General features: G+C 37.8%; 1 long non-coding RNA gene across 4 annotated transcripts in view; it reads left to right on the forward strand.

The window, feature by feature from the left end:
* The window catches only part of LOC140501087 (uncharacterized), a 109,925-nt gene that overhangs the window by 61,592 nt on the left and 25,543 nt on the right, over positions 1-22,790 (forward strand). For 2 of the 4 annotated variants that reach the window (XR_011966061.1, XR_011966060.1), the window contains one exon: positions 16,728-16,878. The exons of the other annotated variants lie outside the window; for them this stretch is intronic. This is a non-coding gene — a long non-coding RNA (uncharacterized lncRNA). The remainder of the gene's footprint in view (positions 1-16,727; positions 16,879-22,790) is intronic. 4 annotated transcript variants of the gene reach the window in all.

Raw genomic sequence — 22,790 nt, forward strand, 5'->3', positions numbered from 1 at the left:
CATTCCCCTGTTAATGGGTATGTACTTTGCTTCCAAATTGTTGCTACAAATATTTTTATACATGCAAAGTCTTTCTTTCAGTCTTTGACCTTTTTTGGGTACATATTTAGCAGAACATTTCACTGGTTTAAAAGATATTCTAGTTTAATGATTATTGAATATAATCCCAAGAAGTTTTACAGAATGATCAGGATCAGGATCAATTTCCAGGATCAATTCACAGCTCCAGCAACAGGGAGTTATTCCAACAGACCTTCCAGCAACTGCTGTTTGCCTCTTTTGTCATCTTTGACAGTCTCGTGGGTGTGAGGTAGAGCCTCTAAGTGGTTTTAATTTGCATATTTCTTATTATTAGTGATTTGGGGCATTCTTTCTTACGGTCATTTCATATGGTCATTGCATTTCTTCTGTTCAAAATTCTATTCATGTCCTTTGATCACCCCCATGTTGTACCTTGAGGGCTCATCTGGGATTGTTTAATATATATATTTTTAGCATATTTTAAACTATTTGCGGTAGCATCATATCAGTCAGAAGAGCTCAGGAGAGTCCCCTCAATATGTACCACATTGTTCTTCTTGGGGGTTCACCTGGTATTCTTATCAACTTCATATACTCTAGTGGGGGTTGGAGGGGCATGAAACTTTCATTTTTTTCTCTTTTATTGATGTCATTTATCTTTCCTATGTATTTTGTGCGATTGAGGACAGAACCCAGAATGAATCTAGAGGAATTAAATGCTTGGCATAAAAGGTAGTTGGTAAATTCTTATTCAATTTAATTAAGTTGAATGGAATAGAACTTTACACAATTACACAGTTAAGTACTGAGAGGTGGTGAGTGAGAGTCCCCAAGCACTCTAAGTTATGGAGCTCTGAATCACATAAGGTTGTTAATTGGGAGGCATCTAAGAACTGTATGTACATCATGGCTATTGTTGTGAAAATCTTAGGAGGAGTATAAAGGACCAGGAAAGGCACTGAGGAATTTAGACAAGAGAGCATTTGCTGTATTGAGTAAATTATCTGACATATTTAAACCTGTACCCATCCCCAGGTTACTACACTAGAGATTTCTGGGAATTTCCCTTTGGGTAAGACTGGGGACTCTTTTAGTTGAGATGTGATACCATTCAAAATCAGGGGGATCATTCTTCCCAGAGTTTTTCTCCTCCCTCCAAGAGTGTCTCCCTGAATAGTCTGGAACTATGTGTGTCCTCTCTCAAAGCTGGAAACCCCAAATTAGAAGACCTAGGAGATCTCTCCTTTCCCACATATTCATCCATTGCAACATCACAGGTGGAACATTGAGAAATCATTCTCCACAAAAGACCAGAATCTTTACACAAAGGAGCTTAAACCCTAGGTTACATATTGGTGCTCCTTCAAATACTCTTAACTTCCAGTTTCTTCAATCTACTCATTTCCAATGGTCTGCTCTTTCACTCCACTGCAGTTGAAGACAGAGATACCCACCCCCGTGTTCTACTTCCATTTTCATGAAATTCGAGATTCCTTTATCTGATCATAATCTCTTATCATTCCTTCTTTCCTTAAGCCTCACTACCCTAACTCTGCATCATTCTCACCATGACCTCCATTCTCTCTACCCTTCAGTTCTGTTATTCCCTGGCTACTCTCTGCACTCACCTCCCTTCCTTATCTTTACCCCTTAATGAACCAATACAGTTCTGCTCTATCTTTTACTCTTGAATCCCTTGCCTTAATGTCCCACCTTGTTAAACATCAACCTTGGATTACTCCCAATATCCATCTTCCTCAGTCTTATTCATATTCTGCTGAATGAATCTAGAGGAAATCTAGAAACCTTGCTGATTGGGTCTACTACAAACTTATGTTCTATAATATTAAATGGGCCCTCCTTTTATCAATGCAATAATCCTAATACTTAATCAATTTGCTATTCCATTCTTTCAAACCTTCTTGTCTTTCTTTAAGTCTCCTATAGCAACTTCTTGGCTGAGAAGATTTCACATCATACTTCATCAAAAAAATTGAGACCAATTTCCATGAGCTCCTCATAAAACTCTTCATCTGCCTTATCTCATAACACTCCTACTATCTCCTTTTTCATTCTTTTCTCTCATGAGGAGATGACTCTTCTCTTTGACAAGTCCAACCCCTTTATATACACCCTTGATCTCCTCTCCTTTAGTTTTCTCCAGTAAATTATCCCCAGTATCATTCTCTTTCTCTCTCTTATCTTCAATCTCTCCTCTTCTTCTGGCTCTTTACTGTCTACAAACATGCCATATCACTCCCATCCTTAAAAATGCTTACTTCATCTGACCATCACTACTATCTACCCTCCTAGATTTCTCCTCCCCTTCTGATGTTAAACTTCTAGAGAAAGCTTAGGTTCTTATCCTCTTACTCTCTTCTAAACCCTCTGCATTCTGGCTTCTGACCTCATCACTCAATTGAAACTGCTCTCTCCAAAATGATCAATGATATCTTAATTGACAGATCTAAGGATCTCTTCTCAGTTGTCATCCTCTTGACCATATTCTCCTCCTGTATCCTCTCTGCCCTCTGGTTTTTGTGACACTGCTCTCTCCTGCTTCTTCTCCTGCCTGATTGACTGCCCTGCTTTATTCTCCTTTGCTCGTTGTTCGCCCATGTCATACCCCCTGTTGGTTCTGTCCTAGGTTCTCTTCTAATTTATCACCTGTTAATCTCATTACCTTTTAAATTTTTAAAAATTACTCTTGCTGGTATTACCATCCTCTTTATCACCAAGGCTCAAAACTGAGGTGTTACCCTTGATGATTCACTCTCTTATCCTTAATATTCAATCAATTTTCAAAGTCCTGTCATTTCTGCCTTCTTGACATCTCATATATGCCCCTTTGTCTCTTCTGATGCTACAACCCCCCTAGTAGAGGCCTTCATCACCTCATATTTGGACTCTTGCCACATAGCCTGCTGACTGATCTCCCTGTCATGAATCTCTCCCCATTACAGTCTATCCTCTGCTCAGCTGTCAAATTGATCTTCCTAAAGCACAGAGTCTGATTTTGTCATTTCCCTACTCAATAAATGCCTGCAGCTCCCTAGTACCTCCAGAATCAAATATTCTCTGTCTTTTAAAGCCCTTCATAACCTACCCCTTTCTACTTTTCTAGTGTTGTATGTACTCTGAGAACCAGTAGCACTGGCTTCCTTGCATCTCCTGACTCCAGACATTTTCATTGACTTACCCTCCATGCCTGGAATTCTGTCCCTGCCTGTATCCTCCTCCTGACTTCTTTTAAGTTTCAACTACAGTCCCACTTTCCACAAGAAGTCTTTTCTAATCCTCTTTAATTTCAGTGCCTTCCCTCTTGGACTATCTTGTTTATATAATTATTTGCATGTGGTCTCCCCCATTACAATGTGAGCTCTTTGAGAACCGGGATTGGTGGTGAGTTTAGGGGTTTGGTTGTTTGTTTTGCCTTTCTTTGTATTTCAAAGGTTTAATATAGCAGGAATTTAATAAATACTTTTTGACTAACTAACTAGCAATAAAGAGAAAACAAAAATAGTCTTGCATAGGAAATGTCACCTAGCTAAGCCTTGAAGGAAGCTAGGGATTCTAAGAGCCAAAGATTAGAAAAGAGTGTGTGCTAGACATAGTGGAGCAACTGTGCAAAAATATGAAGATAAGGATGGAATACCATATATAGGGAACTGTTAGCAGGCCAGTTTCAACAAAAATGGAGATTATATGAATGAAGATAATGTAAAATAACTGGATAAACCATCAGGGGACAAACTGTAGAGGGCGTTAAATGCCACACTGAGTTTATATTTTATCATAGTGGAAAGAGGGAGCCTCTTTAAGAAGGTTAGAGGAGAGGGGGGCCTGTGAGACAAGCTTCATTTTGATTCTTTTCTAGGAGATAGACAATGAGGTCCAGAGTTGACTTACTACCATTGTGATCTTGAGTTGCTTGGTCTGGCTCATGAGTCTTTGCCTGGCTTACTTTGGGTCCAACCTTGGGTGTAGTTAGACCTTTCTTTCTCCCTTCTTTCAATCAATCAGTCTACAAGCATTTATTAAGTACTTATTACAGACCAACAATAAGCTAGGAGATACAAAGACGATGTAACAATCTCCATCCTCCATCCTCCATCCATACATCTATTGAGAGAAACTAATGTACACACATATAAGAAAGTACAAAATATGTACCAAGCACATATTAGATGATTTTTGGGGTTGAAAAAGCACTAGTAACTGAGGTGGTAGGGAAGGAGGGAGGGTGGTATCAGGAAAGCCTTGCTGAAGAAAGTGGCATTTGAAGTGAACTTTAGAGGAAGCTAGGGATTGTAAGAGATAGAGATGAGAAGAGAGAACTGTGCACAAATGGGATGTCATGTGTGAGGGGTAACAAGGACATTTTAGTGGAATATTTGAATGGAGTAATGTATAGTAGGCCTGGAAAAACAAGTCAGAGTTAGATTGCAAAGGGGCTTAAAATGTCACAGAGTTAGCATTTTGTCCCCAGAGGCAATAGGGAGTCACTAGAACTTTTTGAACTGGGAAGTGACATAGACCATTGCTTTAGCAAGATCAGTTTGACAACTATGTGGAGGATGGTTGAGAGGGGAGAGATGCTTAAGGTACAAAGACCAAATAAATGCCTATTGAAGTAGTCCTGGTCAAATGTGATAAAGGTCTGAACTAGACTGTTGAATGCAAGAGGAAAGAAGGGAATAAAGTGAAAGATACTGTGTAGGTGGAATCAATAAGACTTGTAAACTTACATAATAACTTTACATATTTTAAAGGAATGGTAAGCTATACATGATACATTTATAGTCTCATGTATGATTATTTTTTTTCTGTTTTACTATGTTATGGAAATTTGTGTTTTATTTTTAAGTTCAGAATAAAATAAATAACTTTTTTTTTCCAATTAGGCTAGCCCATTGGCACTCTTTTAATGAACAGATTAATCATTCAGATGAGTATAATGGTGTCATCGCAAGTTTTAAATATGATAATCTATGTCTAATGGTACTAATCTAATGGTACTGCAAAGCCTTGGCTTAGAGGAAAAAAAGGAGACAAAACTGGCAGTAGATTTAATAAATGAAAAAAAATTAAAGGCTTGTAAACTGATTAGAGATGGTGTCTTAAAGAAAGGGAAGAGTTGGGGGCAGAGTCAAGATGGCAGAGTAGAAGGATGCACCACTAGAAGCTCTGCCCCCACAGTCCATAAAATACCTGTAAAAAATGTCTCTAAATAAATTCTAGAGCAGTAGAAGCCACAAAATGACAGAATGAGATTTCCAGCCCAAGGCAGCCTGGAAGACTGACAGGAAAGGTCTATCGCACTGGGCACAGAGCAGAGCTTAGCCCAGCCTTGGCCACACTGTGGCAGGGACAAGACTGGAGCAGGCTTCAAGGAGCCACCGACAGCAGCTGTGATTCCCAGATTCCTCAACTCACAAATGCCAAAGGCAGCTTCAAAGGTTAGTGAGAAGGTTCTTTCACTTGGGTGAGAAGGGAGCAGGGTCCTCCTGCCCTAACCCCAACCCCAGGTAGCCGCAGGTGGAAGCAGTTTTGGAGCCCAAGCCTAATATGGGGGAATATTGAGTTGTTGATGTGGATCTCATCCCTGAATGGCAGCCCTGGGGTGAGGAGAAGCAGTGGCTGGCATGGTGGAGCTGGTGGAGGCTCTGGAGAGGGAATTCTACTGCCAGATCCTGGGCAGAAAAGAGTGCTTGTAGTTGCTCCCAGACAGAGTACAGGTCTTGATTGTGCCACCTTGGAGGAACTGAGAACTTACAGGTCCCCAGAGTATGCCCTCCTCTTGACAAAGAACTCAAAAGTCAAGTAACTGGCTGGGAAAATGCCCCAAAAAGGAAAAAAGAATAAGACAATAGAAAGTTACTTTCTTGGTAAGCAGATATTTCCTTCCATCCTTTTGGATGAGGAAGAACAATGCACACCATCAGAGAAAAACCTAAAAAAATCAAGACTTCTGCATCCAAAACTTCCAAAATAAATATGCAATGGTCTCAGGTTATGGAAAAGCTCAAATAGGATTTTAAAAATCAAGTAAGAGAGGTGGAGGAAAAATTGAGAAGAAAAATGAGAGTGATGCAAGAAAACCATGAAAAACGAGTCAACAGTTGGCTAAAGGAGACCCAAAATAGCTGAAGAAATTAACACCTTTAAAAATAGACTAATTCAAATGGCAAAAGAGACCTAAAAAGCCAATGAGAAGAAAAATGCTTTAAAAAGCAGAATTAGCCAAATGGAAAAGGAGGTTCAAAAACTCACTGAAGAAAATAGTTCTTTAAAAATTAGAATGGAACAGATAAAATCTAATGACTTTATGAGAAACCAAGAAATTACAAAATAAACCCAAAAGAATGAAAAAATAGAAAACAATGTGAAATATCTCACTGGAAAAAAAACTGACCTTGAAAATAGATCCAGGAGGGACAATTTAAAAATTGTGGGACTACCTGAAAGCCATGATCAAAAAAAGAGCCTAGACATCATCTTTCATGAAATTATTAAGGAAAACTGCCCTGATATTCTGGAACCAGAGAGTAAAATAAATATTGAAAGAATTCACTGATCACTTCCTGAAAGAGATCTGGAAAGAAAAACTCCTAGGAATATTATAGCCAAATTCCAGAGTTTCTAGGTCAAGGAGAAAATATTGGAAGCAGCCAGAAAGAAACAATTCGAGTATTGTGGAAATACAATCAGGATAACACAGGATCTGGTAGGTTCTACATTAAGGGATTGAAGGGCTTGGAATATGATATTCCAGAAGTAAAGGAACTAGGATTAAAACCAACAATCACTTACCCAGCAAAACTGAGTATAATACTTCAAGAGAAAAATGGTCATTCAATGAAATAGAGAACTTTCAAGCATTCTTGATGAAAAGACCAGAGCTGAATAGAAAATTTGACTTTCAAACACAAGAATCAAGAGAAGCAAGAAAAGGTAAACAGGAAAGTAAAATCATAAGGGCCTTACTAAAGTTGAACTGTTTACATTCCTACATAGACAGATAATATTTGTAACTCTTGAAACTTTTTTCAGTATTTGGGTAGTTGGAGGGATTATACACACACACACACACACACACACACATATGTAGACAGAGGGCACAGAGTGAGTTGAATAGGAAGGGATGATATCTGAAAAATAAAATTAAGGAGTGAGAGAGAAATATAATGGAAGGAGAAAGGGAGAAATGGAATGGGACAAATTGTCTCTCATAAAAAAGGTGAGAAAAAGCATTTTCAATGGAGGGGAAAAGGGGGAGGTGAGAGGGGAAAAGTGAAGCTTACTCTCATCACATTTGGCTTAAGGAGGGAATAACATGCACACTCAATTTAGTATGAAAATCTATCTTACAGTACAGGAAAGTAGGGAAGAAGGGAGCAAATGGGGTAAGGGTGATGATAGAAGGGAGGGCAAATGAGAGGGGGGAGTAATTAGAAGTAAACACTTTTGGGGAGGGATAAGGTCAAAAGAGAGAATAAAATAAATGGGGGGGCAGGATAGGATGAACAGAAACATAGTTAGTCTTTCACAACATGACTATTATGCAAGTCTTTAGCAAAACTACACATATATAGCCTATGTAGAATTGCTTGCCTTCTCAGTGGGGATGAGTGGGGAAAGAGGAAGGGAGAGAAATTGGAACTCAAAGTTTTAGGAACAAATGTTGAGAATTGTTTTTGCATGTAACTGGGAAATAAGAAATACAGGTAATGGGGTATAGAAATCTATCTTGCCCTACAAGAAAATAGAGAAGGTGGGGATAAGGGAAGAGGAGGTGTGATAAAAGGGAGGGTAGATTGGGGGAAGGGGTAATCAGAGTGCATGGTGTTTTGGAGTCAGGGAGGGGAGAGATGGTGAGAAAATTTGAAACTCAAAATCTTGTGGAGGGGGGCGGAGCCAAGATGGCGGAGTAGAAAGACGCACATACACATAGCTCTGAACCCACAACCCAAAGAATGGCTACAGGGAAGTAACTCACGGCGAATTCCGCACCCAGAGGCCACGGAACATTGGAGCAAGGGAGATTTCTGTTCCAGAGAGACCTGCAAACCTCTCGCGGGGGGGTCCTTCGCGCTGCGGACTGGGCACCGGGACTGGGAGCTGAGTGCAGCCCTGCCGCGGCCGCGGCACGGAGAGGAAAAGATCCGAGCAGGCTTCACAGACAGGATCTCCAGCGGCCACGCGGGTCCCTCCACCCACAGAGGGATCTGCAAACCTCTCGCAAAAGGTCCGTCACGCTGCAGACACAAAGCCCAGCCCAGACCTGCTGCGGCCACGGCTGCGGCACCGAGAGAAACAGATCCGAGCAGGCTTCAGGGACGGGATCTCCAGGGGCCGCACAAGTCCCTCCACCCACAGGTGACAGGGGTGGGTGAGAGAGTCTCTTTGGTGGGTCGAGAGGGGAGTGGGGTGCCCCCATAATTCAGGCCCCCCCCCGGGAGGTAGAAGCTGAGAGGCGGCTGCAGACAGGGGCTCCCCAAGCGGGTAGGAGCCTGAATCCATTGCGGAAGGTCTGTGCATAAACCCCCTGAGGGAACTGAGCCTGAGAGGTGGCCCTGCCCCGACCTCAGCACCAGAACATAATCTCATACTGAATAGCAGCCCTGCCCCCGCCAAAAGCCCTGAGGCTGGAAGCAGCATTTGAATCTCAGACCACAAACACGGGCTGGGAGGATCAGGAGGTGTGGTGGGTGTGAGGAAAATATTCAGAGGTCAAGTCACTGGCTGGGAAAATGCCCAGAAAAGGGAAAAGAAATAAGACTATAGAAGGTTACTTTCTTGGCGAACAGGCATTTCCTCCCTTCCTTTCTGATGAGGAAGAACAATGCTTACCATCAGGCAAAGACACAGAAATCAAGGCTTCTGTGTCCCAGCCCACCCAATGGGCTCAGGCCATGGAAGAGCTCAAAAAGAATTTTGAAAATCAAGTTAGAGAGGTGGAGGAAAAGCTGGGAAGAGAAATGAGAGACATGAAGTCAAAGCATGAACAGCAGATCAGCTCCCTGCTAAGGGAGACCCAAAAAAATGTTGAAGAAATTAACACCTTGAAAACTAGCCTAACTCAATTGGCAAAAGAGGTTCAAAAAGCCAATGAGGAGAAGAATGCTTTCAAAAGCAGAATTAGCCAAATGGAAAAGGAGATTCAAAAGCTCACTGAAGAAAATAGTTCTTTCAAAATTAGAATGGCACAGATGGAGGCTAATGACTTTATGCAAAACCAAGAAATCACAGAACAAAGAGAGAAGAATGGAAAAATGGAAGATAATGTGAAATATCTCATTGGAAAAACAACAGACCTGGAAAATAGATCCAGGAGAGACAATTTAAAAATTATGGGACTACCTGAAAGCCATGATCAAAAGAAGAGCCTAGACATCATCTTTCATGAAATTATCAAAGAAAACTGCCCTGAGATTCTAGAACCAGAGGGCAAAATAAATATTCAAGGAATCCACAGAACACCGCCTGAAAGAGATCCAAAAAGAGAAACTCCTAGGAACATTGTGGCCAAATTCCAGAGTTCCCAGGTCAAGGAGAAAATACTGCAGGCAGCTAGAAAGAAACAATTCAAGTATTGTGGAAATACAATCAGGATAACACAAGATCTAGCAGCCTCTACATTAAGGGATCGAAGGGCATGGAACAGTATATTCCAGAAGTCAAAGGAACTAGGACTAAAACCAAGAATCACCTACCCAGCAAAACTGACTATAATACTTCAGGGGAAAAAATGGTCTTTCAATGAAATAGAGGATTTTCAAGTATTCTTGATGAAAAGACCAGAGCTGAAAAGAAAATTTGACTTTCAAACACAAGAATGAAGAGAACCATGAAAAGGTGAACAGCAAAGTGAAGTCATAAGGGACTTACTAAAGCTGAACTGTTTACATTCCTACATGGAAAGACAATATTTGTAACTCTTGAAACATTTCAGTATCTGGGTACTGGGTGGGATTACACACACACACATGCACACACGCACACACACATAGAGACAGAGTGCACAGAGTGAATTGAATAGGATGGGATCATATCTTTAAAACAAAATGAAATCAAGCAGTGAGAGAGAAATATATTGGGAAGAGAAAGGGAGAAATTGAATGGGGCAAATTATCTCTCATAAAAGAGGCAAGCAAAAGACTCATTAGTGGAGGGATAAAGAGGGGAGGTGAGAGAAAAACATGAAGTCTACTCTCATCACATTCCACTAAAGAAAAGAATAAAGTGCACACTCATTTTGGTAGGAAAACCTATCTCACAATACAGGAAAGTGGGGGATAAGGGGACAAGCAGGGTGGGGGGTATGATAGAAGGGAGGGCATGAGGAGGAGAGTGCAATTCGAAGTCGACACTCATGGGGAGGGATAGGATCAAAAGAGAATAGAAGTAATGGGGGACAGGATAGGATGGAGGGAAATATAGTTAGTCCTATACAACACAACTATTATGGAAGTCATTTGCAAAACTACACAGATATGGCCTATATTGAATTGCTTGCCTTCCAAAGGGAAGGGGTGGGGAGGGAGGGAGGAAGAGAAGTTGGAACTCAAAGTGTTAGGATCAACTGTCGAGTAATGTTCTTGCCACTAGGAAATAAGAAAAACAGGTAAAGGGGTATAGAAAGCTATCTGCCCCTACAGGACAAAAGAGAAGATGGAGACAAGGGCAGAGAGGGATGATAGAAGAGAGAGCAGATTGGTCATAGGGGCAATTAGAATGCTTGGTGTTTGGGGGGGGAGGGGATAAAAGGGGAGAAAATTTGTAACCCAAAATTTTGTGAAAATGAATGTTAAAAGTTAAATAAATAAATTTAATAAAAAAAAAAAAATCTTGTGGAAATGAATGTTGAAAACTAAAAATAATTAAATAAATTGGAAAAAAAAAGAATCAGAAAAAAAAAAAAGCTGATTACTCCTTAAACATTCCCTAATCCCACCCCAAAATACCTAGTTAGCATATTTGGCACAAGTGATACTATAGAATATCCTATTAAACTTTACCTGTACCCCTCTAAGGTTGCAGGTTCCCTAAGAATTCTTGCCCACTGAAAAACATAATAAATCTTTACCTTGACCTAAACAAAATTAAAAAAAAAAAAAGGAAGAGTTGAAGATGACTCTCAGGTTGTTCACCTAGGTAACTAAAAGTATAATGGTACCATTTAGAGAGTTGATACCATTGAGAGAAACCTATCTTTGTGGGTTGGATTATTCTCTCTGAACCAATTCACAGAGGCCCTTTCCCCCCTACCCCAACCACTCAGAGAGGAAGTGTCTCTTTGTTAGTATGCACAGCATAATAGATACATAGAATTACGGGATTTAGGGCTGGAAGGGAGGGTTCAGCTGCCTCATTTTTTTTGCTCTCATTTTTTTCCAATTTATTTATTTCACTTCCATAAGTTTTAAATTTTCTCCCCCTCCTTCTCAAGAAGGCATGCAATCTGATATGGGCTCTACACATACATTCCCTATTAAACATATTTTCACTTTAGTTATGTTGTATAGAAGAATTAAAACAAATGGGAGAAACCATGGGAAAGAAAAACAAAACAAAACAAAATAAAACAAAAAAGAAACTAGTCTGCTTCAGTATATATTCTGATTCCACAGTTCTTTCTTTTTTTAAAATTTAATTTTATTTATTTTCAATGTTCTACAATCACTACTACATAACTTAGATTTTTTTTCCCTCCCTCCCCTTCCTTCCACCCTACCTTCCCTCTCTTTCCTCAAGATGGCATACAATTTTATATAGGTTCTATGCATATATTCCTATTAAATACATTTTCACCATAGTTATGTTGCATAGAATAATTAAAATGAATGGGAGAAGTCATGTAACAAAGCAAAACATAATACAAAAGAAAATGCTCTGCTACATTCTGCAATTCAATTCTGTAGTTCGTTCTCTGGGTTTGGAAGGCATTTTGCCTTAAAAGGCCATTGGGAATTTTTTAAGTCCTTGTATTACAGTGAAGTTCTAAGTCTACCAGAAAAAATCCTCATACACTGTGGTTATTGCTGTGTACAAAATTCTCCTGGTTCTGCTCCTTTCACTCAGAATCATTTCATATAAGTCTTTCCAGGCTTCTCTGAAGTCTTCCTGTTCATTATTTCTTATGGCACAATAGTATTCCATTACACTCATATACCACAATTTATTCAGCCATTCCCCAATTGATGGGCATCCCTTGATTTCCAGTTTTTGGTCACTACAAAGAGTGCTGCTATAAATATTTTTGTACATGTGGGACCCTTTCCCATTTTTATGATCTCTTGGGGATACAGTCCTAGAAGCGGTATTGCTGGGTCAAAGGGTATGCACATTTTTGTAGCCCTTTGGACATAGCTCCAAATTGCTCTCCAGAATGGTTGGATCAGCTTACAGCTCCACCAATAATGAATTAGTGTTCCAACTCTGCCATATCTTCTCCAACATTTATCATCTTCCTGTTTTGTCATGTTAGCCTATCTGATAGGTGTGATGTGGTATCTCAGAGTTGTTTTGATTTGCATCTCTCTAATCAATAGTGATTTAGAGCATTTTTTCATATGATTATAGATATCTTTAATTCTTCTTCTGAAAACTGGCTGCTCATATCCTTCGACCATTTATCAGTTGGGAAATGACTTGTATTCTTGTACATTTGACTCATTAGAGATGAGGCCTTTATCAGAAATACTAGTTGCAAAAATTCTTTCCCAGTTTTCTACTTGCCTCCTAATCTTGGTTGTATTACGTTTGGTTGTGCAAAAGCTTTTCAATTTAATGTAATCAAAATTATCCATTTTGCACTTCATAATGCTTTCTGTCTCTTTAGTCAAAAATTCTTCCCTTCTCCATAAATCTGATAAATACACTATTTCTTGCTCCACTAATTTGTTTATAGTACCAGTCTTTATACCTAGATCATGTACCTATTTGGACTTTATTCTTGTGTATGGTGTCAGACATTGGTCTATGACTAGTTTCCACCACACTGTTATCCAGTTTTCCCAGCAATTTTTGTCAGACAGTGAGTTCTTATCCCAGAAGCTAGGGTCCTTGGGTTTATCAAACAGTAGATTGCTATATTAATTGACTACTGTGTCTTGAATACCTAGCATATTCCACTGGTCTACCCTTCTGTTTCTTAGCCAGTAACAAGTGGCTTTGATAATTGCTGCTTTAAATACAATTTGAGATCTAGTAGAGCTAGGCCACCTTCTCTAGCATTTCTTTTTATTAGTTCCTTTGATGTTCTGGACCTTTTGTTTTTCCAGATGAATTTTGATATTATTTTTTTCCAGACCTAGAAAATAATTATCTGATAATTTGATTGGTATGGCACTAAATAAGTAAATTAATTTAGGTAGAATTGTCATTTTTTTAATATTGGCTTGGCCTACCCACAAGCAACTGATGTTTTTCCACTTACTTAGATCTGACTTTATTTGTGCGAAAAATATTTTGTAATTGTGTTCATATAGTCAATGGATTTGTTTTGGCAGGTAGACTCTCAAATATTTTACAGTGTCTACCCTAGCTTTAAATGGGATTTCTCTTTCTATCTCTTGCTGTTGGGTTTTGTTACTGATATATAGAAATGCAGAAGATTTGTGTGGATTTATTTTGTATCCTGCAACTTTGCCAAAGTTGTTTATTATTTCAAGTAGTTTTTAGCTTGAATCTCTGGGATTCTCTAAGTGTATCATCATATTATCTGCAAAGAGTGATAACTTAGTTTCTTCTCTGCCTATTCTAATTCCTTCAATTTCTTTTTCTTCTCTTATTGTTTCAGCTAACTTTTCTAGTACCGTATTGAATAATAGTGGTGATAATGGACATCCTTATTTCACCCCTAATCTTATTGGAAATGCATCTAGCTTATCTCCATTGCGTTTAATGCTTGCTGAAGGTTTTAGGTAGATACTGCTTATTATTTTATGGAATGTTCCATTTATTCCTATGCTCTCCAGTGTTTTTAATAGGAATGGGTGCTGTATTTTGTCAAAAGCTTTTCCTGCATCTCTTGAGATAATCATGTGGTTTCTGTTAGGTCTGTTGTTGATATGATCAATAATGCTAATAGTTTTCCTAACACTGAACCAGCCCTGCATTCCTGGCATGAATCCTACCCGATCATAATGTGTTATTCTTGTGATAAGTTGCTGTATTCTTTTTGGTAAAATCTTATTTAAAATTTTTGCATCTCTATTCATTAGAGAAATTGGTCTAAAATTTTCTTTCTCTATTTTGGCTCTTCCTGGTTTTGGTATCAAAACTATATTTGTGTCATAAAAAGAATTTTGGAGGACTCTTCCTTCAATTTTTTCAAATAGTCTATATAGTATTGGAATTAGCTGTTCTCTAAATGTTTGATAGAATTCACTTGTAAATCCATCCAGCCCTGGAGATTTTTTCCTAGGGAATTCATTGATGGCTTGTTCAATTTCTTTTTCTGAGATGGGGTTATTTAAGGATTCAACTTCCTCATCTGTTAATCTGGGCAATTTATATATTTTAAAATAATCATCCATCTCATTTAGATTGTTGAATTTATGGGCACAAAGTTGGGCAAAGTAATTTCTAAATATTGTTTTAATTTCCTCCTCATTGGAGATGAGTTCACCCCTTTCATTTTTTCATACTGGTAATTTGTTTTCTTCTTTTTTTTTAAATCAAATTGACCAAAGATTTATCAATTATTGTTTTTTTCATAAAACCAACTCTTAGTTTTATTTATTAGTTCAATAGTTTTCTTAATTTCAATTTTATTAATCTCTCCTTTGGTTTTCAGTATTTCTAATTTGGTATTTACTTGGGGATTTTCAATTTGTTCTTTTTTGAGCTTTTTCAGTTGCATGCTCAATTCATTGATCTCCTCTTTCTCTATTTTATTCATGTAGGCATTCAAAGATATAAAGCTTCCCCTAAGAACTGCTTTTGCAGTATCCCATTAGATTTGGCAGTTTGTCTCATTATTGTCATTCTCTTGAATGAAGCTGTTAATTGTTTCTATGATTTGTTGTTTAATCCTCCATAATTCTTTCTCTGGATATGGATGGCATTTTCCATCATGAGTCCTTTTAAATTGTTTTGAGTCCTTCCATTGCAAAGAAGGACTACATCTATCAAAATCAGTCATTGAACACTGTGACTGTTTCTGTGAACAATGTTCTCCTGGTTCTGCTTACTTCACTCAGCATCAGTTCACATAGGTCTTTCTAGGATTTTCTGAAGTCTGCCTATTTATCATTTTTTATAGCACAATAGTATTCCATTATATTCATATATCACAACTTGTTCAGTTATCCCCTAATTGATGGTCATCCCCTCAATTTCCAGTTCTTGGCTACCATAAAAAGAACCACTGTAAATATTTTTGTACACGTGGGTCATTTTCCCATTTTTATGATCTCTTTGGGATACAACCCTAGAAGTGGTATTTCTGGGTCAAAGGCTATGCACATTTTTATAGCCCTTTGGGCATAGTTCCAAATTGCTCTCCAGAATGGTTGGATGGGCTCACAACTCTGCCAACAATGAATCAGTGTTCCAACTTTCCCACATCTTCTTAGCTGCTTCATTTTATAAATAAGCTTCTTTTTATCAAGTTGGATGTCCTGTGTTCCTTTCTTCTTTTAAAGAGGTTTTAAAGGAGAAAAAAGAAAAGGAGAAAGAGGAAAGAAGAGAAGGAAGAGAAGGAGAAGTAAGGCAGAAAGAGAAGGAAAAGGAGAATAAACAAGAAGAAGAGAATAAAGAATAAAACCAAGAAAAGCAAGGAGGGTTTGTGTCCAAACTCTTAAGGCCTGTATTTTATGTGCTCATAAAATCATAGATTTAGAGTTGGAAGAGAACTTAGAGATCATCTAATCTAACCCCCTGATTTGATAGCTGAGGGAACTGAGTCTGAGAGAAGTTAAGTGATTTGTCTAAGGCCATAAAACTCATTCTCCATGCTATTTCAAAAAGCTGTACATTCAATAATTCCTTACCACGTGGAGCTCCTCCTTCCCTTTGTTTAAGGTTTTCCTATATAGGGGCATGGGGACACTAGTTCACAAAGCTTGGGATACCAGTCTCCCAGGCACCAGAGTTCAGGATACAGTTTATAGACACAAGAAGGACTAGGTTCTGGAATCCATCAGTGAATTGCCCCATTTCCTCAAGTCAATCACTTTTATCTTTCTGGGCCTCAGTCCTTATCTGTGATATGGATGTGACTGCACCCTTAAAGAAATGTAAAATGTAAGTGCTAAGTGCAATGCAGGATGTCAGAAAGATCTTTTATGCCATACTAAAAATGTGAACTGGTTCCATCAAATTTGGATCAGTGCTTTCAAAGGGGCTGGAAGTTTTCTTTGTGCTAAGAAGGTACAAAGTAGGCTGTTGATGGGGGGAAATGATGCATTAGTAGTACATTGATGCTTTTCTGGATAAAAAGGGAAATGAGGAGATTTGGAAAGCACATTTAATTAAGTATGTCTGAGGACTGAGCACTGAATTTTTTTTACCAAGTCACTGGGTTTTCTAGTATTTTCTCTCTGAGAAATGATACTGTGCCTACTAATGTTTAAATTTATTACAGGAACTTCCTCAGTGAGAATTCCCTATATCAATGAAATCTTTGACCAGTCAAACAAACAAACAAACTCACATCAAAAACCTTTCAATTGACCTGATCTTTTTCAATTATTTAGGGCATTTCTCTCTCTCACCTTGATGATATCATCACTTCTTCAATAAGATCATAGATGTACAGCAAGAAAGGATCCTGGAAGCCATTCACTCTAACTCCCCATTTTCTAGATGAGAAAATTGAGCCTCAACTTGCCCAGGGTCATATAGAAAGTAAGTATCAGGCATGATCTGCTCTGATTACTGGTTTAGATGAAGGTATAGATATCATGCTTAATTTTTAGATGCTATAAAGCTAGTGGGGATTTTATCTCATTTGATGTTCACCATAACCTTGTAAGGTAGGTGCTATTATTATCCCCATTTTACAGTTGAGGAAACTGAGGCAAATAGAGATTAAATGACTTGACCAGGATCACACAGCCGTTGTTTGAACTCAGATCTTCTTGACTCTACTTTCAGCATTCTAATTGCTGTGCCACCTAACTACATACTTACATATATAAGTATATATGTATACATATGTATGTGTGTGTACTCACATGTGTGGGTATATAACTTGGAACACTTCTTCATTGAGAGAGTGATCAGGAATACAACTGGAACTTAAAAATCACTTCTCCTTACACCAACAATATTTAAGGGAGCAGATAGATATAATTCTAGCCTAGTACCCCTTCTTTCTAAGGAGAGCAGAATTGCCAGCCTCTGGCCCCAATATCCTTCTTCCACTTCTGAAATGAATGGAAAAACTCCCTTTCAGAAGGGGAGAGGGGACTCTAGAGATGTCTATTCTTGCCTTCCTGAGAGCCACATATAGACAGACAATTTTGTTGTTGTTGTTCAATCACTTCCAACTCTTCATAACCCCATTTGAGCTTTTCTTGGCAGAGATACCTGAATGGTTTTCCATTTCCTTCTCTAACTCATTTGACAGATGAGGAAACTGAAGCAGACAGGGTTGAGCAACTTGTCCAGGATCACCCAGCTAGTAAATTTCTGAGGCTGGATTTGAACTCAGGTCTTCCTTACTCAAGGCGTAGCACTCTATCCATTGCAGTACCTAGCTGCCCAGAGAGACAGACTGTACTGATACATTCTCTTACACCAGAATGGTGAAGGGATTAGAAATCATGCAAGACAATGATTAGCTGAAGGAAATAAGGATGTTTAATTTTTTAAAAAGAAAACTTAGGAAAGACAGATGACCATCTTCACATTTTGGAAAAATTATCATTGGGAAGAGAAATTATACTATTTTATCCTTGGTCCCGGAAGGAATAACTGGGACCAAAGGATGAACATTACAGAGGATCAAATTGTGTTTCAATGTAAGGAGAAAATTCCCAACAATTAGAGCTGTTCAAAATTAGAATGAAATCTCTTGGGAAGTATTAAGTATGCTAAGTATACTGTCACTGGAGGTATTCAGGCAGAGACTGGATGACTAGTGGTCAGGAATGGTATAGAGAGGATTGGTGATATGCATAAAGAATTTGGCCAAATGACCACACAGAATTAAAGAATCTTGGAGTTATAAAGGACCTCACAGGTCATCTCGTCTAATTCACATCTGATTCCATATACCATCTATAATATTTCTGACATGTAGCTATCCAACCTTTGCTTAAAGACCCCCAAAGAGAGAGAGCCAATTACCTCCTAGAGGACCCCATTCTACTTCTGGATAATTTTAATTCAGGGATTCTTAACTTAGGGTCCACAGATAGATTTCAGGTCATACTTGAATTTGGATGGGAAAAAAATGTTATCTTTCTTTTCACCAACCTTTAAGTGAATATTTCCTTCTATTATGAATGTATCAATGAAACATTATTCTGAGAAGGTGTTTAGAGACCATGACTCAAAAAAGGTTAAGAAACCCTGTTCTAATTTTTAGAAGATTTATTCTTTTTGTTGTTCAATCATTCAGTTGCATCTGACTCTTTGTGACTCTGTGGATCACAATGTGTCAGGCCTTTCTACCTTCCACCATCTTCTGAAGTCTTTCCAAGTTCACATTTCTAGCCTCTATGACACTATCTATCTCATCCTCTGTCATCTCCTTTTTCTTTCACCTTCAATCTTTCCCAAATCAAGGTCTTTTCCAATGAGTCTTGTGTTCACATTATGTGGTCAATGTATTGAAGCTTTGGCTTCATTATTTGACTTTCCAGTGAATAATCTGAGTTAATTTCTTTTAAGTATTGATTGATTTGATCTTCTTGAAGTCCAAAAGACTCTCAGAAGTCTTCTCCAGCAACACAATTCAAGTGTCAATTCTGCCTCACTCAGTATTCCTTATAATCCAACTCACAGTCATATATTGCTTCTGGAAAAACTATAACTTTGAATATACAGACCTTTGTCGGCCAAGTGGTGTCTTTGCTTTTTAGATTTGCCATAGCTTTCCTTCCAAGGAGCAAGAGTCTTCTAATTCCCTTGGCTGCAGTTGCCATATGCAGTGATCTTTGAGTGAGCCTAAGAATATAAAATCTGACATTGATTCCATTTTTTTGTCCCTCTGTTTGCCAGGAAGTGATGGAACCAGTTGCCAAAATCTTAGTTTTTTTTAAGTTAAACTTCAAGCCAGCTTTTACCCTATCCTCTTTCATACTTATCAAGAGACTCCTCAATTCATCCTCACTTTCTGCCATCAGTGATATCATCTGCATATCCGAGACTGTTGATATTTCTCCAGACAACCTTAATCCTGACTTCAATTTGTCTAGCCTGGCATTGTGCCTGATGTATTCTGCCTATAAGTTAAATAAATAAGGTGACAATATACAATCTGGTATTCCTTTTCCAATCTTAAACCAATCAGTTGTTCCATGTTCAGTTCTAACTATTGCTTCTTGGCTCGCATACAGTTTCCTTAGGAGACAAATAGATGATCTGGTGCTCTCATCTCTTTGAGGACTTGCCACATTTTGTTGTGATCCACACAGTCAAAGGCTTTAGTGTAGTCAATCAAGCAAAAGTAGATATTTTCTGGAACTCCCTTGATTTTTCCAAATTCTAGCTAATGTTGGCAATTTGGTCTCTAATTCCTTTGCTTCTTTGAAAACTAGCCCACTCTTTTGGTAATTCTTAGACCACATGTTGCTGAAGTCCAGCTTGCAGAATACTAATCATAACCTTGATGGAATATGAAATGAGCACAATTATTTGGTAATTTGAACATTCTTTGGCACTACCCTTCTTTAGGATTGGGAGGTAAACTGATGTTTTTAAATTCAGTGCCCATTGTTAAGTTTTACAAATTTGCTGACATATTGAGTACAGCGCTTTAATGGCATCATTTTTTTTTAGGATTTTAAATAGCTTAACTAGAATTTCATCATCTCCTCTAGCCTTATCGTTAGCAGTGTTTCCTAAGGCCCACTTGACTTCATCTTTCAGAACATCTTGCTCTAGATCAATAACCACACCATGGTAGGTGTCAGTAATGTTAAGATCTTTCTTGTATAGTTCTTATGTATATTCTTTCCACCTCTTCTTAATCCCTGCTTCTTTTAAGTCCTTACCATTTTTGTCTTTTATTTTTGCATGAATGTCTCCTCGATATCTCCAATTTTCCTGAAGAGATTTCTTGTCTTTCCCATTCTATTGTACATTCAGTTGGGTATAGCTTTCTTTTTCTTCTGTACCTTTCTCTTTCCTTCTTTCTTCAGCTATTTGTGAAGCCCCATCAGATAGACATTTTGCCTTCTTGCTCCCCTTTTTCTTTGAAATGTTTCTTTGTAAAGTTTATTCTTACAAGCCTAAATCTTTCTATCTGAATTTCCTGCCTTTGAAATTCCTTCTAACTGCATGATTTTATGATTATGCAATTCATACTTTAATAGTACCTTAAGATGACTATAATAAAAATTATGGTGTGCACATTGTTTTTACTTGACATTTATAAAAAAGTTTACTGATGCATTTTATTTTGACATTAGTCACTCCCTAACAAACCACTTCTCAGGCCCCCGCACATTTTTCAACAAAAAAGTAAAATAAAACTGTCTCATGTGGTGATTTTGACTGGTGGTACATATTATTTTCCTTTTTTGTTTGTCATATATTAACAGGGAGGATATGTGGTTTAACTTTAATAATTTAAAATCAGAATTGTCCATTTTATTTGACCTGGTTTTTGTTGCCTTTTAGTGTTGTCTTAATTTCCCTCATTGTAATGATTGTGTATATTGTTTATTTGGTTCAGTTTACAGCCTTCTGTATAGCTAGATGGCACCGTGGGTAGAGTGCCAGTTCTGGAATCAGGAAGACTTGTCTTCCTAAGTTCAAATTCAGGCACTTACTAGCATTGTGACTCAGGGCAAGTCACTTAACCCTGTTTGCCTTAGTTTCCTCATCTGTAAAATGAACTGGAGAAGGAAATGGCAAACTACTCCTATATTTTTGCCAAGAAAACCCCAAATGGGGTCATGAAGAACTGGACATGACTGAAAATGACTGAACAACAATATCCCTCTGCATCAGTCCATCTGTATGTTCCCAGATTTTATAGAATTCTTCATATCCATTGTTCCTTAAAGAGCAATTAAATCCCTTTGCATTTGGAGTGATAGAAATTTGGTTCTCCTCACCCCCAGTTCAGTTTATATAACCACAGTAACTTAGAGGTAAATAGTAGGAATAACAAGATATTAATGCCCTAATGATATTTGTTAGTTGAATGGCTTTAGTTTTTTCTATTACAAATAGTGTTGCTATTTTGGTAGATCTTCCTTTCTGTCATTAATCTCCCTTGGGGCATAAACTCAATAATGGATCAAATAATATGAACAACTTAATGACTTTTCTCAAATAATTCTAAATTATTTTTCAAGATTGTTTGATCATCAAATAACTCTACCAGTAATGAACCTATATTGAACTCATATGCCTATATTACTACCTCCCCCCAACTCTGACTTTTTATATCATTATTCATTCGATGAGTCTTCATTGATGCTTTGATTTTTTTATCTGCCTTTCACTGATTATTTTTAAGTGAAAATGTTTGTTTTTTTCTAATTACATGCATACATTTTACACTTTGAGCACAAAATTCTCTTCCTCCCACCCTCCTCTGACCCCTTCTTGAGAAGGCAAGCAATTTGATATAAATTATACATGTGCAGTCATGAAAAACATATTTCCACATTAACCATGTTGTGAAAGAAAACACAGACCAAAAAAAAAAGAAAAAGAAAACAAACCCTAAACCAAAACCCAACAAGAAAAATAAAGTTAAGAAAAATATGCTTCAATCTATATTCAGATTGCATCAGTTCTTTCTCTGGAGATCAATGGCATTTTTCAAAATAAATCCTTTGGAATTGTCTTGGATCATTGTATTGCTGAGAATAGCTAAATCATTCACAGTTGATAATCATTACAGTGTTGTCTTTACTGTGTACAATATTCTCCTGGTTCTACTCACTTCACTTTGCATCAGTTCATGTCTTCCCAGGTTTTTCTGAAATCATCTTGCTTGTCATTACAATCATACACTATAACTTCTTCATTCATTTGTCAGTTTATGGGCATCTCCTCAATTTGTAATTCTTTGACACCACAAAAATAGCTGCTATAAATATTTCTGTACATATTGCTCCTTTCTCTCTTTCTTTGATTATTAGTAGTAATTTTGATCACTGTTTCATATGATTTTCAGTAGCTTCTACTTATTGTTTTAAAAGTATTTGCTCATACCTTTTGACTATTTAATTATCTGTTAGGGAATAGCTCTTAGTCTTATAGGTTTGCATCAATCTCTTAGAGATTTTGACTGTCATACTTTTTTTCTTATTTGGAGATGCTGCTGCAAAAATCTTTCCTTTCTTTTTTCTTAGTCTGGTCACACTGATTTTGCTCATGAAAAAAGTTTTACAATTTGATATAATTAGAATTTGTCTTCTTTTCCACACATACACACACACACACACACACACACACACACACACACACACACACACACACACACACACACTGGTTCTTTCATGACCTATAAAATAGAAGTTAACTTTTCTGTGATGGTTTGCTTCTCAAATAGCTCATGAGAAAGGAAGGGAAAACTATGCCTCATCCAGTTTGTAAATACAATAGAACTAATATCAACATGATTATCA

This window comes from Notamacropus eugenii, chromosome 4 (assembly GCF_028372415.1).
Source record: "Notamacropus eugenii isolate mMacEug1 chromosome 4, mMacEug1.pri_v2, whole genome shotgun sequence".
Taxonomy (NCBI): Eukaryota; Metazoa; Chordata; class Mammalia; order Diprotodontia; family Macropodidae; genus Notamacropus; species Notamacropus eugenii.